Source organism: Adiantum capillus-veneris, chromosome 4 (genome assembly GCF_014529385.1).
Source record: "Adiantum capillus-veneris isolate H3 chromosome 4, ASM1452938v2, whole genome shotgun sequence".
Lineage (NCBI taxonomy): Eukaryota > Viridiplantae > Streptophyta > Polypodiopsida > Polypodiales > Pteridaceae > Adiantum > Adiantum capillus-veneris.
Genome location: NC_140934.1, coordinates 140,032,172 through 140,050,792, shown reverse-complemented (window position 1 = coordinate 140,050,792; position 18,621 = coordinate 140,032,172). Strand labels below are relative to the sequence as shown.

The 18,621-nt window shown below is 46.2% G+C and overlaps 1 pseudogene; it reads left to right on the top strand.

Moving 5' to 3' along the window:
- Positions 1-286: 286 nt before the first annotated feature.
- On the top strand, positions 287-2,590 carry LOC147460060 (putative pentatricopeptide repeat-containing protein At3g01580; annotated as a pseudogene).
- Positions 2,591-18,621: the final 16,031 nt, after the last annotated feature.

The following is an 18,621-nucleotide window of genomic DNA, read 5'->3' as shown; positions in this document are numbered from 1 at the left end:
CATGTATCTCGAATCAAGCTCTATTTTCCCTCCTCATCCCCAGTCCACTCCACTTCCGTGGGGGGGAGGTGTGACATGCAAGCGCAGTCAAGCCCAGTCAGCATACCAGCCCAGACATCCCAGTCTGCCTAGTAAGCAGCAGTTGTAACGGCACAAGATGCCAGGTGTCACCCGTTCTTGATATTGGACCAGCCATGTAGTATAAGGCCCTTAGAGCCGGATGAATAAAGGAGGAGATCAGAGTGTGCAACAGAGTGTGTACTTTACAATATGTGCCTTGTGATTTTATCAATCGTTTTTTAGTTTTGAAGACCAAACATCGCTTCGGACATGGAAGCAGGTTTACTACGCTGCGTAGGTGCTTTGCTCCCTCCAATGGGCAACACCGGCAGCGCCACTCTCATGACTTGCCTGTGGCGATGGTGACATATGTTTTTCCTTGCTCTGCGAGGCCCTCGATAGCTCAGATTATGGCAGCTCTTGTGGCGTTAATGGAGCTTCGTCTTCCATTAAGGCCGCCTCGCAAAACCATGAGAACAATATGCTCTTTCAAGGTCTCTGCCTGGAGGGCCACCTGGGCGAAGCTCTCGAGTTGCTCGGTCTCATGCCGACCCCTCTTTCCTCGACCAGCTACCTCTCCTTCCTTGCCGCTTGCTGCAAGGAAAAATCCCTTGCCAATATTACGAATTTGTATGCTTACCTTCAACGTCACCACGCTCTCTTGGTAATCAGATAGTGGCAGCTTTTGCGACATGTGGAGGGATCCAAGAGGCTTGCGATCTAGCGTGGACTTTGCAATACCGCAGTGTTCTTTCTTGGACTGCCATAATTTCCGCCTACACTGCTGCAGGTCAAGCAGAAGAAGCTCTAAGGATGCATGACTCCATGCTGCAGGATGGTGTGGAGTCAAATACGTACACATTTGTCTCTCTCTTGAAGGCTTGCGGAATCATTGGGGAGCTTGAGCAAGGTAGGCGATTGCATGCCATTGCCCACTTCAGAAATTTCACTTCCCGTGTCCATGTAGGCAGCACTCTCGTAAGAATGCATGCCAAGTGCGGGGTCCTCATGGATGCTGAGCATGCTTTTCTAGGGATTTCTGATCACAATGATGTTTAATGGAGTGCCATGATTGCGGGATATTCTGAGCAGGGTAAAGGCCAAAAAGCTTTGTTGCTGTATAGGCAGATGAAGCATCAGGGACTCTTAGTAAGTGAGAGAACACTTGTGTCTGTGCTTGAGGCTTGTGGTGCTATTGCAAAGAGTGAACTGCCTGTGTTTGTGCAGGAAACATTGACAAAGGTGAAGGCTTTGGATATAACACAGGCACTACATGCGGATGCAAAAAAGCTAGGTTTTACATCTGATGTCTTCATTTCGAGCCCTTGTCAGTGCATATGGGAGGTGTGGGGCTACTGTAGAAGCAGAGCATGGTTTCATGAGCATGCCTCAGCACAATAAGGTATCATGCTGTGCAATTCTCTCAGCGCATGTCGAAAGTGGTCAAGGGAAGAAGGCTTTGGTTGTCCAAAGAAGCACTGAATAACATAATAATTCCAGATCCGTTCATGTATATTGTTGCTCTCCAAGCTGCTCTGCCCTCGTAGACAAAGTAGGGCAGGCCATTAATGACGTTCCAACCAAGAAGGCGTCATTGGAAATTGGACGTGCATTACATACAGACTCTAATAGTAAAGGTTATGCTTCAGAGGCACCTGTTGGGAATACTCTTATACGTATGTATGGAAAATGTGGCGCAGTTGATGATGCTGAGAGTGCATTTGACGCTCTCTTTCGACATGATGTGGTGTCTTTTAATGCTTTGTTGTCCGTTTTTGTTGAGCAAAATGAAGAAGAGAAGGCTTTTAGCCTTTACAGCCAGTTGCTCAAACAGATTCCAACCCTAGACTCTGTTGCATACATTTGCATTTTGCAAGCCGCTGGTGCAATGGGTAACTTGAAGATGGTGCACTACCTCCAGTATGGTGTTATCTGTGTGGGGCTTGAAGACGATTTGAATTTGGCGGCTACTCTTATTCATTCGTATAACAACTGTGGCTGCATGAAGGATGGTGAAGTGGTCTTCTTTGAGCTCCCCAGGCCTCACATGGGCTCTTGGAATGCATGCATTTCAGGTCATGCAAGTGAAGGAAGCCTGCTGGCTACTATGTCAATGTTCAGTCAGTTGATATTAGCTAGTGTTAAGCCTGATCGTGTGGCTTTAACGTCGGTACTATCTTGTTGCAGTCATGCTGGTGTTATTATGGACGGTTTGGATTTTTTTACTACCATGTGGGAAGACTTTGATGTTCCTTAAGATATAAAACATTTTGGTGTTCTTCTAGACCTACTTGGGCGCACAGGGGTTTGGTCAAGGTTGAAGGATGTGTCGAGTAAGATGCCAATGGAGGCTGATAATGACGCTTTGATGTCTGTGCTCAGTTCGTGCCGTAGACATGGTGATCGAGAGCTGGATTATGTGTTCGACCATGCAGTGAGTTTGCAACCTGCAAATGGTACTGCATATGTTCTCATATCAAATCTCTATGCAGACATTTGACTGCTGGAGTCTGAGGCAGAGATGGGTTAGGTTTAATGTTCCTGCCAAAGTTCTGAGCTATCTTCCCTACCCCCGGATGCCATCTCTGAGGTGGCAACATTGTTTGCTGGTGGTTCTGCAACCTTGCTTCACTATGATTGATAGAGGTCTTTATGGGATATTTGTGCCAGTTTAACCATTGTACAACCACAATCTCTTGCAAAGTTTTGTTAGTACTGAGAACCCAGGATACATGTAGAGAGCTTCTCTTTTGGCATTGTGCGAATGCTCAGGTTTCATAGTTTCAAAGTTGCATTTGAATATCAGATGGTTTGACATGGATTTTTCTTAAGGCCTTTAAATGCACATTTTCCATCAGTGTCATCATAAAATGTTTGAATCCCAGAATGTCGCATGGCGAAACGCGGAGTTTCACCATGAAGCCTCATGGTGCATACAAACTTAATAGTTTGCATAGCAATTTTTTATTTAAATTTATCTTATGAGTGGATGGTTATGGGTATTGCTTACATCCTTTTCAATGTGCATTTTCAAGTATCAGTACATGCAAGGGTGCAGTTTGTATTTTCCACCTTTGTGATGGCAATGCCAGTGCTCACAAAAAGACTTTTTACTATCCAATCAATAGACCACCTTTGTGAGATAGCTGGTTTAAGTGTGTTTCAACAGCTTTATAAGGAAAACAAATTGAAGTTCTCGATTTTCTGATTTCCAAGGAAGAAAAACTTATGTTTTCTGGTAAAGGATCTCTTGAAATCAACAGAAATCTCAACATCTTTGTAATGTGCAACTCATAGGCCAATGCTTGCTGCGAGTGTTATAAATGGGTGCTTAAAAGTCAAAATTCAAGGCATAAATTTCATAATAGACATGCACAATGTGTTTTCTAGAAGCAAAATACTGATTATTAATTACCTCAAAAAAAAAGGCATATACCTAAATGAATCCAGGATAAGCCCAGATTCACCCTTGAAGGAAAGTGCAAGGTATAGCCTCATGGTAGTCACACACAAGACAATATAACCATCAGCTCCATTATGCATAGTATTGACTAAATACCACGACATCCCCACTAACGTCGTCAGTGCCCAATAGTGGGTGCAGAACTAGGTACTAACCTGAGCCGGTTTTCTCAAATCCTGGTTGGTGCAAAAACATTGTAAGACCAGTTTTTGCAAGTATTGGTTACCATTATGATGGAGTTCGTAACCTGTTGGTTCTATTGCCACGGGCATAAGAGGGTGGGATCTAAGGCCCCTACTAAAATCGGGCACCGACAACAATTGCATGTTGTAGATCTTGTCCAAGAAGGTAATCCCCCCCCCCCTCTTCCTGCTCGTCCCGCTGCCCGCCCGCTGTCCCCCCGCCGCAACCCTTTCCGCCTGCCACCCCCTTTGCCACGCCCGCCTTCCTGCTTTTTACCTTTAGCCAGCGGCCCCCCCGCTTCATTTTATCTTATTTTCGACCTCTCCTGCTTGTCGGACCGATATCCTTTACGTGCTCGGTCCCGCAAGAGTTTCCCTCTTCATCGACGTTTCTCCGCTTTTTCTTCACAGCAGCAGACAGATGGAGGCTCATGCTCCGCCACAGAGGAACTCCAATGAAGTCCCCTCGCCCGACCTCGCTGAGCCCACCATTCGACTTGCTCTTTCACCGACAGAGCAAGCAAGCCTAGCCACAGAGGTAGAGCGCCTGCATGCAACTTCTGTCATCTGCAAGATTCTCGGCACCAAACCTAGCAATGGAGAGCTGCGTGATCTTCTCCAAGCGCGCCTTCTCGCGGAGGTGGGCAAGATCTTGGACGTTCAGATCCTCAGACGAGGCTACTACCAGATCGAGTTTGAGACCTCCGAGATGGCGTCCAAGGTCATCGCCATGAGTCCTTTGACCATCCGAGCAGTTCAAGCCCACTTTCGACAATGGAGACATGGTTTTGACCTTGCTTCAGATGTTTTGGTAGAGACAGACATTCCCATCTCCGTCGGCTTCCTAGTTTGCGACGGGAATACCTACCACCTTTATCCAGGATAGGCTCAGTGATTGGGACTATCCTGGAGACACCTCGCACGGCAGCCTCAGTAGCGGCCAAGGCGGCCGGCATTCCCTCAGTTCGCGTTCTGGTTAGGGATACTCACACTCGCGAAGGTCATCCTTCTCCCTTGCGTGAGTGGGGGGTGGTTTAGACAGAGCGTGGAGTATTCGGGCCTCCCGAATCAGTGCTTCATTTGTCGACAGATGGACCATCTTGCAAAGGCCTGTCCACGGAGGAGGCCCCGACCTACACCACAGGCCCAACCCCAGCCTACAAGGGCTGGCCAACAGCCAGAGGCAGAGACACAGAGCACACAGGCAGAGCAACCCTCCGAGCCTGGGGCTCCAACGGAGGAGGGATGGCAACAGGTCCGCGGTCGACGACGGCAGGGGCCACTGCGACAACCTGGCAGCTGGGTGGTCTAACGGCGCTTGCCCAACAGTAGTGGGTCCCACGGGGGGACCGATTCGGTCCTCTTGAGCAAGACGAGGTCCTACTCCTGCCCACTCAGCTTCACCCCCGACAGAGCCCCCCTCCCCCCACACAGCCCCCCCTCTTCTTTCCCTTTGCGGCAGGGACCAGACTGAGTGAACTCTCGACTTAGTGTTGGAGTGGCTAAGACACAGGCCCTAGGAGTTCTCTCACCACATGGGAGGACTACGAGTTACAGACATGCTTCAGACTTTGTGGCCATTGACCAAGTTTGCTATGACCCCTCCAGATGCAACAGCAGGATCTAGTCACATTGTGGTTCACTTCTTTGTTGATACGCAGTGCCCGCCATGCTATGTAAACATTCATGAGGACTCCTGGGCAGAGGAGGTTGCTTTACACACGGCTCGGTCTACCTAGGCTTGGCCAGGTACTCTTTGCAGTCACGCTTATCTAGAGGACGCTCGAATGCGGATTACTCCCCATCCAAGCCAGCCTCGAAGATAGCACGTCTACCTGCTACGGCAGCATCTGTTCTCTCTCGCTCCCCATGAGGATCGTCTCATGGAACGTGCAGGGATTAGGTGGGTCCCAATTTCAATGTCAGAGGGGTCGATTGCGTCAGGAGCTTCAACGTTGCCTTGTGGGAGGAGAGATTAATCTCCTTATGCTACAGGAGCATCATCTATGTGAGAGCCGCATTAGACAATGTGGTCAGCTCTTGCGTGGACGATATGATACTTTTTGGTCAGCTGCTTTTGGACCCGGAGGCATCCAAGGTGGAGTATGTATGACTATTGCGGAGTCTCTACAGCAGGCCGTTGTGGGCAAAGGGATTATTGTGCCAGGCAAGGCTCAGTGGATCACTATGCAGGTTCAAGGTTGCCTTGTGGGCTTCCTGAACATATATGCGTCCAATGTGGCGAGTGCACGAGCAGAGTTTTGGTCACAGATTGTTGAGTCTCTACCGCAAGCAGAGCAGTGGTGCATTGGGGTGACTTCAACATGTTGGAGGACCCTTCTGACAGGATTGGTGGTAGCCACGCTACTCTGCAGGGAGTTGAGGTGGCAGCTTGGGAGAGGTTTTGTACGACTCTGAGGGTTTCAGATGTGTGGCAGCACTCTAGCTTTGTGAGGCCCCCAGACAACCTGGCCTTCTCTGGTTCAGACCGTAGAGTGGGAGGACTGAATATATCGCGGATAGCTCGTTTCTACACTAGTGACTTTTTTTGTGACTTGGGTGGGACAGTTGGCATTCTGGCAGGGACTTCCTTCTCGGACCATGCACCAGTGATCCTCAAAGTGACAGATAGGCAGAGGCGGGGGAGCACGATGCTTCGCATCCCTAAGAGGGTCTTGCTGGACTCTGCACTCATAGAGCGAGTGTAGGCTCTTTGGACAGAGAGCTTGGACATGCAGGTATAACCGGCCCGTACAACGTAGAGGGCGGTACTATTTCAATTACCTGTTAACTTTACACACAACACTGAGAAGGAAAGAGAACACAGTTGCGTCCAACGACTAGAATGTCACTGCGCACACGAGACCGACACCCTGTGGGCCCCAAAGACTGGCGCCCCTTTCGGTATTTCTTTATTCAAATTAAGGTAGACGATCCAACCACTCACAAGCTTTCACAAAGCTGTCCAAACCTGGCAAGGGCTGAAAACGCAGGTTTTCGACCGGATTTCAACAACATAACGGCGCAAAAACCCCTGTAGGTCAAAAACCCCTGTCTAGGACGGATTCCCTCGATATCTGGAAACTTTCTAGTGAGCTGTCACAGAAATTCAGCGGGCTGTAATTCTCTGTTTTTCACTGCCGGGAGCCCAAAAGCCTGTACACGCATCCCAAGGCTCTCACGAGGCTCCCCCGATGTTCCCTTGCAGTTTAGGTGCGAAACCCTAAACCTGCAGAAAAACACAGCAGGCTGTAATTCCCTGTTTCGGATCGTTTTTAGCGGAGCGAACATGCCTACGCGTGTCCCAAGGGCTCCCGCACGCAATGGGACAGTTCCCCTGTGAATTGGACGAGTTTTCACGCGAGAAAACTCTCCAAACTCGCAATCTTTCGTGATGGAACTGTGCGTACCTGTGGGGGATTAGCAATTAGCTAATCCGGTTCCTGTTCAGAAGGCTCTTGCCTTGGCAAACGCGCATAAACCCCCAGAACTGTACATAGGTCAAATGAGAAGCCCACTAGTGGGGCATAACATACTCTACGTAGGGCAGAAAGTGTCACAAAGTGATGACGTGGCGGACAGCAGAAACCCTAATTTCTGCCAGAAACCCTAAAATTCCTGCAAACCCTAAAAACTGCCAAAAACCCTAATTCGCAGCAAACCCTAATTTCTGGAAACCCTAACTGCTGGCTGAAACCCTAATTTCTGGCGCCAGTGCCACGTGGCAGGGTTGTACGGATTTTCCGGAAATTGCGCCGCAATTTGCGCTGGCAGCTTTTGGGCGTTGCTTTTTGCATGAAAGAGAGAGAACTTGCTTTTTTTTTAAAATTTAAAAAAAAAAAGAGACTCTCTCTAAGAGAGAGAACTGATGCTTTTGATTTTGAAAGCTTTTGGGGCTCTGCTTTTGGGCATCCCTTGTAACCTTTAAATTAGTGGTGAGGGCCTCACTTCTCAGAGCATCTGGACGCAGAGTCTGAGAGTGAAACCCTAACCGCTCTCTTGTACTTTGATGATTGATTAATACAAAAAGAAATACCGAAAGGGGCGCTAGTCTTTGGGGCCAATATCTCTAGGCACGGAACTCCGCCGGGCCAATGCAAATCTATTGTGATCTGTGAATTGTTTTGAAGTGGTTATTTGGTGCTGTCGCGGTTGATTCTTGACTTGGAGTGTCCAAGTTTGTTACAGTGGTATCAGAGCACGGCCGATTTCTCTTCTACGGGAAATCCGATCCCCGAAAATTTTTTTCCGCGGCACCTATGGCTTCAGGCAATGATCAATCGACTCCTTCTGCATCTAGAGATGCGGATTGGGATCACAACGAAGATTCAGACAGAGAGTATGGCCTGCCTCGGCCTACTCAGGCGGAGCAAAGAGAGATGGAGCGTCGTCAATTGATTGGCGATGCAACAAAGATGATGCTCAATTTTGCCAAGGACCCAAAGATGGCAAAATATATGAACCAGACCTCTTTGGAAGAGGTACAGACGGAGTGGCAGAGAACCACAACACCACTCCCGAAACCCGCTCTCAAGAAACCATCTGCCTCCAAGAAATATACGGAGAAGGAACTGGAGAACGTGGTTGATGCACGGATTGCTCAGCTTTTCGACGTGCAAAAGAAAGACAAAAAGCAGAAGAAAGGCACTGACTTCCCGGGATATTTGGATCGTCGGGTGACATTTGACAAGGCAAAGAAACGGAAGAAGCGTGTTCGATTTGCAGGAGTACCCAGTTCTTCTTCTTCTTCTTCTGACAGTTCTTCTAGCTCCTCGGATTAGAGCGAAGAAGACAGAAAAAGCAAAAAGCGAAGCAAGACACAAAGCTTCGGAAAGGGCAAGAAAAAGGCAAAGAAGGCTACATCTCGCCCAGAGACTGACAGTTCTACTGAGGACTCGTCTACAGATAGCTCAGATTCCGATGACGGAAAGTTTTATGCGAACAAGAAGAATTTTTACAAAGCCAACCAGTATGACTTTCTCGAAGATAAAAGCAAGAAAGTCCGAGAGTTTAAGGAAGGTGCCACTCGATCAAGTTTGATACTTTTTCAGGATACTCGGATGCTTCGAAGGCTTTGTCTTTTTTTCAGCAGTTTGACATCGCTTTCGCGGGAGGACGTTATTCAGAGCACTCCAAGATTCAGAGAGCTGCCTCTTACTTTAAGAGGAATGCTCGTACTTGGTGGTCCATGCTTCTTTTAAACAAGACTGCACCAGTTAAATGGCTGAAATTTAAGAAGCTTTTTATTTCTTCTTGGTTGACGCAAGAATATGAACGAGATATACGAGTTGCTTGGACCCATCTTCGGATGACCAAGAGCGCTACAGTAAATACTTACTGTGAAGGATTCTGGAGCTCTTTTCTACCCGCCTCTCCATTCAAGAAGATCTCGTTCAGAGAACAGATTGAGCGTTTTACCTTGGGTCTACCTACAGAGATCTGAGATCACTGCTTGGAATAGAAGTCAGCTTCTATTCAGGAGTTGATGAGTAATGCGAAGCGGGGCTTTGCCATTCACTCTGGCAGTCTGACCTACCCCACAGATAAGGCCATGACACAACGAGCCGAACAGACTTCTGGGAATGAAAGTAGAATGAAAAAGAGCAACCCAGAGAAAAAAAAGGATGCACGACCCAAGCTTACTCCTGAGGAGAGAGCTCGCTTCATCAGAGAGGGGAAGTGCTTTGGATGCGGGAAACATGGACATATTTCCGCGAAGTGCCCTGATAAGGCACAGAAAGAATAGAATGATAAAGACGACGACAGGTCTGAGAGTTCGAGAGCAACTGAGGAATGTGGCAGAAAAGGCAGATAGAAAAGCAGAACTGGTACCACATGGCGTGGGACCTGCACCGAATCTAATGAATGAAAGTACAAACTTTGCCGCTTTCGGGGCAAAGTGAAGGATAAGGAAGCTCTTTTGAAGGAGCCAAGGCCAACTTCTTTTCATTTGGAATTGGCGGCTCGATTTGGAACTACGCCCGATAGACTGACGCCACAGGCGGAAGTAGTTCGACTGGCACCCGGATGGGATGTTGCCATTACACCGAGCATTGGCAAACTTTGTTTGCAATGACAGGGGTGTTCAGGGCACGCGAGTGACGTTCTACTCGGGATCCCTTGGTACCACAAGAACTACGCCGTGGTTGACTACCGGGCCGAGAAAGCGACTTTGATAAATGAAGGACTTAGAGATTGTACTTGATGAACTTCAGTTTTCTTACTCATTCTTTTGGGAGAACTGAACGATGCATAAAGGTTGAATATGTTTTGACCTGAAGAAAAGAACGCCAAGATTTTTTTCTCCACGCTCATGCCGATTGCTTTTGAGAGGGCCTGAAGATCATACCATTGATTTGATATCTGGAAGCACGCCACCGAATCGGCCACCTTATCGTGTGAGCCGAGTACAGAATGAAAAGATTATGAACTCAGTAAAAGACCTCTTGGAAAAGGGTCTTGTCCAGCCTAGTACTTCACCGTATTGCTCTCCAGTGTTGTTGGTTTTGAAGAAAGACGGATCTTGGAGAATGTGCATCAATTATAGCACTCTCAACGAAATCACCATCAAGAACAGATTTCCGATTCGTAGGATTGATGATATACTCGACAAGTTACAGGGATCCTCGTGCTTTAGCAGGATTGACTTGAAGAGTGGATATCTTCAGATCAGGATCGCGCCAAGAGATGTCTACAAGACAGCTTTTCGGACGACTTTTGGGTTATTTGAGTTTTTGGTGATGCCTTTTGGCTTAACCAATGCTCCTGCGACATTTAACCGGATGATGGATAGGATTTTTCGAGAATACAAGCTATTTGTTGGCACTTTCTTTGACGACATCATTGTTTTCTCCAAGAATGAGGCAGAACACAGAGATCATCTGCTTCAGGTCTTTCAGGCATTACGAGATCACAAGTTAGTGATTAATGCAAAGAAAAGTGAATTTTTCCTACCAGAGATACACTTTTTGGGACACACTGTGTCGGCCGGGGAGTGCAAATGGATCCGGCCAAGATAGAGACTATCCGTAATTGGCCCGACTTGAAGAATGTCCATGAAGTTAAAAGCTTCTTGGGACTGTGTTCGTACTACAGGCGGTTCATACGAAAGTTTGCAGAGGTTGCTTCCCCTTTGCATATCTTGACACAGAAAGGAGTACCTTTTTCGTGGGGACCCCCAGAGGTGACTGCCTTTCAGACGTTGAAAGAGAAATTGACTACAGGACCTATTTTGACTTTGCCGGACTTGCAGAAGTCATTTGTAGTATTTTGTGATGCTTGTGGTCGTAGTCTGGGTGCGGTCTTGATGCAAGAAGGCCATGTCATAGCTTACGAGAGCCGTTTGTTCTCTAGGCCGGAGATGACAACACAGATCTATGAGAAAGAGCTTTTGGCGGTTATCCATGCTCTTACTCAGTGGCGGCATTACCTACTCGGAGCGGATTTTACTGTCTTTATAGACCATCAGAGTTTGCGCTACTTCTTGTCACAGAAGCAGCTTTCGGAAAAACAGATGCGGTGGGCGAACATCTTGTCACAGTTCCACTTCCAGATTGTCCATGTGCAGGGACAGAAGAATGTGGTGGCAAATGCTTTGTCTCGGAAACCGTTGGTTCTGGCTATTTCCGCGATACATCATAGGAGCTTCGAGGATATGGTCGATCAGTATGCCACAGATACAGATTTTGCAGACATTTTCACACGGATACGGGATGGGGAGATAGTAGCTGGATACTCCCTTCGGGAAGGCTACTTGATGAAAAAGACTATGTTGTGCGTTACACAGCCGTTGAGGGAAAAGGTTATGACTGAATGCCATTGTCCACCTTTTACGGGTCACCGCGGCATTGCTACCACCATGAAAGGGGTAGAGAGGTATTTCTTTTGGCCGAGACTCAAGAAAGATGTGGAAGAGTTTGTGCGCAGTTGCTTGGTATGCCAGAAGGTCAAGTTTAACAGGCATAAAGCACAGGGATTGTTACAGCCTTTACCCATACCCACCCGCCCCTGGGAAAGTATAGCGATGGATTTCATTTTTTATCTCCCGAGAACACAGAGTGGTCACGATGGTATCTGGACTGTTATTGACAGATTTAGCAAACAGGCTCATTTCATTCCAGTGAAGAAAACAGTCAAGCCGGATTACTTAGCGAGACTGTTTGTGGCCCAGATTTTCAGATTACATGGCATGCCTCAGACAATTGTCTCCGACAGAGACCCCAGATTTACGAGTTTGTTTTGGAAGGCAATTTGGGAGAACATTGGCACGCGGTTGCAGTTCTCGTCATCGTTCCACCCGCAGACTGATGGGCAATCCAAGATTGCCAATTCAGTGGTTCTAGATTTATTGAAGTCTTATATCTCAGATCAGAAGACTCAATGGGAAAGATATTTACCTTTGGTGGAATTTGCCTACAATAACACGATACACTCGTCGACGGGGAAGGCGCCATTTGAGATTGTTGAAGGTGCTGCAAAGGTTCCACCCTTCCTGAGCACGAAAGATAAGATCTTTGAAGCCGATGAATATACGCGAGATCTGGATACGGCTTTTCCAAGGTTCGCGAGACTTTGCAGAAGTCTCAAGAACGACAGAAAAAGGCAGCGGATCGCCATCGTCGCGACTGGAAACTGAAGGAGGATGATTGGGTGCTCTTACTTTTGAGAAGGCACGCCTAAGAAAGAAAAAGGGAAAGGAGAGGCTTTTTCCAAAGCTTAGTATGTGATACTACGGACCTTTCCAGATTACTGACAAGATAAATGATGTCTCCTTCCGATTAGAACTGCCAGATACTTGGAGGATTCATAATGCATTGCATGTGAGTCTCTTGAAACCTGTTAAGGGTGATGTGCCTGATGATGGGGAGCCTGATGAGCAACCCGAAGTGGAAGAAAACGAGGAGATCCTTATTCCTGAACAGATTTTGGCACATAAGGATACGAAGAATAAGGGTAAAGTCCGAAGGCGGTTCTTGGTTAAGTTCAAGAATTATCCTGCACTTGATGCGAAGTGGACGGAGGAGGAGGACCTAGCAGATACTCCTCAGATTGTGAAACTTTACCTCGATGCTTTTGGTTTAGCATAGTCTACTCCAAATGGAACCCAGAATTCAGCTTGGCCGAAGATCTGGTGCAGTGGAATGCACAAGAGGGGAGTTACTCCACTCCTTTGTCAGCAGATGCCTCGATTTTGATACTAAAGTCACTGATGTCTCTTTGAGCTTCAGGGATACTGAGAGCTGACTGTATTCTGCTGGATGACTTTATGAAATGGAATTCCTGATAATGATACTGATTTGTTCTTGACTTCTTGTGAGTGCAGGAACTGATAGCCGAGATGACTGCAGCATTTTGGTCTGATTGATCTCGAATAGACATGGTTGCAATAGGGGTTAGTCAATCGGACATCGATGAGGTCCCGATTGGACCTAGATGTGATTGCTAGCTACATTGCCGATAAATCATGGTCTAAGATCCGAATGAATGTTGAATGTCATGTGATGTCCTGTGATGTCTAGTGATGTCCTGTGATGTCGTGTGATGTGACTGTCGATTTTGTACATGTGCTAGATGTGTGTTCCTAGTACGTAGGTACTAACAGTCAGTGTCTGCTAAGACGGTTTATGGCTTTTGTCGGTTTTGCGGACATAATCGCGGTCGATTACAATGTTTTCAAGAGGGGGGTATGTCACATAGTGTTGACATGGCGGACAGCAGAAACCCTAATTTCTGCCAGAAACCCTAAAATTCCTGCAAACCCTAAAAACTGCCAAAAACCCTAATTCGCAGCAAACCCTAATTTCTGGAAACCCTAACTGCTGGCTGAAACCCTAATTTCTGGCGCCAGTGCCACGTGGCAGGGTTGTACGGATTTTCCGGAAATTGCGCCGCAATTTGCGCTGGCAGCTTTTGGGCGTTGCTTTTTGCATGAAAGAGAGAGAACTTGCTTTTTTTTTAAAATTTAAAAAAAAAAAGAGACTCTCTAAGAGAGAGAACTGATGCTTTTGATTTTGAAAGCTTTTGGGGCTCTGCTTTTGGGCATCCCTTGTAACCTTTAAATTAGTGGTGAGGGCCTCACTTCTCAGAGCATCTGGACGCAGAGTCTGAGAGTGAAACCCTAACCGCTCTCTTGTACTTTGATGATTGATTAATACAAAAAGAAATACCGAAAGGGGCGCCAGTCTTTGGGGCCAATATCTCTAGGCACGGAACTCCGCCGGGCCAGTGCAAATCTATTGTGATCTGTGAATTGTTTTGAAGTGGTTATTTGGTGCTGTCGCGGTTGATTCTTGACTTGGAGTGTCCAAGTTTGTTACAGAAAGAGAGCAGTATGTAGCGTGCGGGGCATCACTCCCGTCACCATACTGTGCATAGAGGGCAAGGTAAGCATTCCATAGCTTCTGTACCTGCTACAATCCACCTCAGGCTGAAAATGGCGCCCCCTTTGATGATATGCAGCTCGTTTTTGCCTCCCAGAGTGGCAGAATCGCTCACAGGCTGACACGTCGCCCAGTTTCCGAGTTTGGGCTTTCCCTGCTAAAAATATCTCAACTGGTGCGTCAGTTGACTTGGCACCAGAGCAATAAAATGTTCCCCTTGTCATTCCAAAGCTAATGACGCGAACACATTTTCCGGTCAAAAATAGCAATTCCCTAAATTTTAGGAGATGCTTCCATGGCGTCCCTATCGATCTCCTGACCATCATTGAAGACTACCATTTGACCAACATCTACAATGTGGGTTAATTTATTGGCCCCTTTCAACTTATAAAGTTGCAGTGACTTGACGAGTGGCCCAAATTCCAGTTTGGCGCACACGAGCTTCCATACTCATCAGAATTCAATGCTAACTGGCCCGGGCAGTCCCTGTCTGACCGACCTAGATCCCCGATGTGAGAAACCCATTTGGCTGCAGCCGTTTCACACTGGCCATGCAATGTCCACTTGCACCTTTTCAAGGGTTTTGGGACAAACAAGTAAAAATAAAATAAATATATCTAATACTTATTTACGAAAGGCAACAAGAAAAATACACCTCCCGGTGACACACCCCACCCTTGAAATACTGCAAGCGACCTCGCTTGCATGCCAATAATACATGCAGATATCTCCTGATATCACATATATTCTATGATGGGAATCCAAGATATACATGCTTCCGGAAATGTAGCGTTGGACGATTAAACAATCCCACCAACCTGGCTACGACACATATATCAAGCATAGAAGTCTTCTAGTGTACTCTTGAGCACAAACTTCTCTAGCTAAATTCTGTATGGAAAGAGTAGATACAATTGCTTAACTACTCTCTTGAGCATCATGAACCATGCTCTTGCCTTGCTCCAAAAAGGCTGCATCAAGTCACTGTGGGTTCCATTTGAAAGGCTTCAAGATACATTTGCAATAGCTGAGGTGAATCAAGCAATTCAGACTCTTCCATCCATTTGGCATCTAATGATGGATAGTTCTTGAACTTCAGCAAATAGCGTCTTGCAACTTTTCCTCAAACCTTTCTTTCTTTATGTGCCAATATCTGTTCAGGAACAAGGATTTCATCCAATTCTTCCACTTCAGGTTGTTCCTCATCAAGCATATTCTCTGGCACATCACCAACAAAGGGCCTTAGAAGGCTGACATGAAAAGCATTATGTATTTTCCAGCCTTCTGGTAGCTTTAACTTGTAAGCTACATCGCTGATCTTTTCTGAAATCTGAAAAGGACCATAATATCGCATACTGAGCTTAGGAAACAAGCGTTCCTTGCCTTTCCTTTTCCTTAACCTGGCCTTTTCAAAGCGCAAAAGTACCCAATCACCAAGTGAAAATACAAGTTCACGACGGTGACGATCAACAGCTTTCTTTTGCTTAGCCTGAGTTTTATCAAGAGCAATCTTTATCTTCCTGTATGTTTCATCCATATCTTGCACATACTTGTCTGCCTCAAATATCTTGTCCTTAGTCTGCAAAATGGGTGGGACTTTCTTTCCTCCTTCCACTATCTCAAATGGTGCCTTATCTGTTGATGTATGCACAGTGTTATTGTAAGCATATTCAACCAATGGGAGATGGTGTTCCCAAGTTGCCTTGTGCTTTGAGACATAACATTTGAGTAGGTCCAAGACAGTAGAATTTGCCTCTTCTAACTGTCCATCAATTTGCGGATGAAACGAAGAAGAGAACTTGAGCGTAGTGCCCATGTTCTCAAACAATGCCTTCCAGAAAAGACTCGTCATACGTGGATCCCTGTCACTGACAATTGACTAAGGCATCCCATGATATTTAAAGATATTGCTCATGAATATCTTGACCATGTGTTCTGGCTTTATCTTCTTCCTAACAGGAATGAAATGGGCCTACTTACTGAACCTACAAATGATAGTCCAAATCCCATCATTTCCTGTTTGCGTCCTTGGAAGATCAAAGATAAAGTCCATTGCTATACTTTCCCATGGCCTATCAGGGATCGACAATGGCTGCAACAATCCCGGTTGCTTTTGTCTGTCAAATTTGACTTTTTGGCATGCTAAGCATGATCTTACAAATGTGTCAACATCTTGACGCAAAGCTGGCCAATAGAAGAATGCCTCAACCCCTTTCACTGTCGCATCAATTCCACGATGCCCAGCATAAGGTGGAACATGACTTTCCATCAAAATCTTTGGCCGTAACTGTTTAGTAACGCATAACTTTCCATGCATCATGAGAAAGTCATTCTTAAGCATATAGTGCTCATGATGTTGCCCATCAACAAGCTGGTCATAGATCCTTGCAAAATCTGAATCTTCAGCATATTGTGTCTTCATTTCGTCTAGTTCACAATGGTACGGAATTGACACTGCTGAAATTTGGGGCTTTCATGACAACGCATCAGCGACCACGTTCTTTTCCCTTGCACATGCACAATCTGAAAATGGAACATTGACAAGATGTTTGCCCATCGCATGTGCTTCTCAGACAACTTCGTCTGTGTAAGAAAATATCGCAAGGTTTGATGATCCGTTTGGACAACAAAATCAGCCCCTAGCAAATAGTGTTTCCAACTAGTGAGAGCATGAATTACTGCCAGCAATTCTTTCTCATAGACTTGCAAGTTCCTTTCAGTCTTCAAAAGAATTCTGCTCTCATATGCGACTACTCGGCCATTCTGCATTAAAACTGCACCAAGACTATGGCCACACGCATCACATTGAACCACAAAAGGTTTAGAAAGATCTGGCAAAATAATTACCGGATCTGAAGTCAGCTTCTCTTTCAAGTGTTTCAACGCTAAAATTTCCTTGGCTGTCCACTTGAAAGTAACTCCTTTTCCTTGCAGTGCATGGAGTGGAGAAGCAATCTCAACAAAATTTCGGATGAACCTCCTGTAATAGGAACATAAGCCTAGAAAGCTTCGAATGTCATGTACGGACTTCAAGTCTGGCCATGACCTAATTGCTTCCACTTTAGCGGGATCCATGCGTACCCCATCCTTTGAAACAATGTGCCCAAGGAAGTGAATTTCTTGCAAAAAGAACTCACTTTTCTTCGCATTGATGAGTAGCCTATTCTTGCGTAGCTCATTGAAAACTACGGTCAAGTGATCCCTATGCTCCTCTTCAGACTTTGAGTAGACAATCATGTCATCAAAGAAGGTACCCACGAAGTTTCTATGTGGTCTAAAAATTATGTCCATCATTCTATTAAATGTGGCAGGAGCATTTGTGAGACCAAATGGCATGACAAGAAACTCAAAGAGACCAAATGTTGTCCTGAACGCAGTCTTATGGACATCTTCTGGTCTAATGCGTATCTGATGATACCCGCTCTTTAGGTCTATTCTTGTAAACAACAATGACGCTCCCTCAAGCCGATCAAGAATGTCATCTATCCTCGGTATGGGGAACCTGTTCTTGATAGTATTCTTATTCAAGGCGCGATAGTCAATGCACATGCGCCATGAACCATCCTTCTTCTGCACTAAGAGTACAGGCGAACAAAAAGGGGATGAACTCGGCTGAATCAACCCCTTCTCTAAAAGCTCGTTGACCTGACCCATAATCTCTTTCTGCTGGGCTGCAGTAACCCTGTATGGTGGTCTATTCGGTGGACTAGAACCTGGCACAAGATCTATAGTATGATCCTCAGGTCTCTCAGGAGGTAACTCCCCTGGCAAAGAGTCCGAAAAACAATCACTGAAACCACTCAAAAAAGTTGACATGTCTTTATCTAAGGTAGACAAATTAGATACAACTTGAGGTACTTCTTTTGCAAAGATCAAGTACGCAGAAAGATGATTCTTTATTACAGATGAAATAGCAGAAGCAGAAACAACTGGAACAGACTCGCCTTTAAGCTTTACATCAAGGACATGAGTCTTTCCTCTATGTACAAGGGTAATCTTTTTGTTGTAAGTATCCACCATAGCATGCAACCTGTAACACCATGGGATACCCAATAACACATCACAGCCCTCAAGCGGCATAATATGAAATTCTTCCGCATCCACATATCTCTGAATGTGCAGACAAAGCTTTCCCAGAATGGGAGTAACAGGCTCTGAATGTCCTGGGCATGCCAAACCTGCTTCGCCTGTCATACCCATCTCCTCTGCACGAATGCCCAACTTTGATGCCAATTCTGGTGATATAAAATTTGCACGGGCTCCTGGATCAAAGAAAACCAGCATTGTCTGGTCTCTAACTTTGCCCCAAGCTCTGCACAACTCCGTGGCATCTGTGTTTGGCTGATCTCCAACCAAATCTGGAACAAGTCCTGCACTCGGCTTTGGCTTCTTCCCTTTATGGTCTGACTTGTCATCCTTATCCTGTGACTTCTTCTGTGGGCACTCATTTGCAAAGTGTCCTTCCTGTTCACAAATGTAGCATTTCTTGGCCTCCCTAAGAGCTTTCCTTTCTTGAAAAGTTTTGCCAGAAAAATGC